Here is a 1,391-nt window from a genome sequence, read left to right as displayed (position 1 = left end):
TGTGCCCTCAGGGGACACGGGGACACGGGGACAGTGACACCGGGGGGTGCGGCACTGCCCGCTCTTTGTGCCCTCAGGGGACACGGGGACACGGGGACACGGGGACAGTGACACCGGGGGGTGCGGCGCTGCCCGCTCTTTGTGCCCGCAGGGGACACGGGGACACGGGGACAGTGACACCGGGGGGTGCGGCACTGCCCGCTCTTTGTGCCCGCAGGGGACACGGGGACACGGGGACACGGGGACAGTGACACCGGGGGGTGCGGCACTGCCCGCTCTTTGTGCCCGCAGGGGACACGGGGACACGGGGACACGGGGACAGTGACACCGGGGGGTGCGGCACTGCCCGCTCTTTGTGCCCTCAGGGGACACGGGGACACGGGGACACGGGGACAGTGACACCGGGGGGTGCGGCACTGCCCGCTCTTTGTGCCCTCAGGGGACACGGGGACACGGGGACACGGGGACAGTGACACCGGGGGGTGCGGCGCTGCCCGCTCTTTGTGCCCGCAGGGGACACGGGGACACGGGGACAGTGACACCGGGGGGTGCGGCACTGCCCGCTCTTTGTGCCCTCAGGGGACACGGGGACAAGGGGACACGGGGACACGGGGACAGTGACACCGGGGGGTGCGGCACTGCCCGCTCTTTGTGCCCTCAGGGGACACGGGGACAAGGGGACACGGGGACACGGGGACAGTGACACCGGGGGGTGCGGCACTGCCCGCTCTTTGTGCCCTCAGGGGACACGGGGACACGGGGACACGGTCCCGAATTCCTCCTCCACGTCCTGGGGTTCCTTCATCCTTCAAATCCCGCGGGTGGGTCCCGCCCCTGGCCACACCCCCTCCACCCCACCCGTCATTAACCACGCCCCCGGTCACGCCCCCGCCGCTGACCCCACCTATCATTAACCACGCTCCCCGGTCGCGCCCCCACTGATCAATCACGCCACGCCCCGCGCACGCGCACAAGAAAGAGCGCGTGACCCAGCGCGGACTCCAACTCCCGTGGTGCCCCGCGCGGCGGGCGAGGCGGCGAGGCGGCGCCGCGCGCTGATTGGACGCGGTGGGCCGTGCCGCGCGCTGATTGGCTGCGGCCAAGGTTTGAACGGGCGCGCGGCGGGCCCTGCCCTCTGGCGGACGGCGGCGCAGCGTGAGCCGGGGGGGGGGCGCTGGCCGGGGGGGAGATTTGGGGCGATTTTGGGGGTCCCGAGATGGGATTTCGGGGGGCTCGGACCCCTCAGAGAGCCGGGGAAGGCTTGGCGAGGAGAGGGAGAGGCGGGGGGCACTGTGGGCCGCGGGTGAGGTGAAGGCCTGGGGGGGGGGGGGGGGTCTGGGCCTCTCTGAGGGATGAAAAGTGGGGCTGGGGGTCACAGAGTGGGGCTGGAA

This window comes from Chamaea fasciata, unplaced genomic scaffold (genome assembly GCF_029207755.1).
Source record: "Chamaea fasciata isolate MVZ Bird 193981 ecotype frontalis unplaced genomic scaffold, bChaFas1.0.hap1 SCAF_357, whole genome shotgun sequence".
NCBI lineage: Eukaryota > Metazoa > Chordata > Aves > Passeriformes > Sylviidae > Chamaea > Chamaea fasciata.
The sequence above is the reverse complement of the archived record's forward strand: the minus strand, read 5'-3'. Positions refer to the sequence as shown.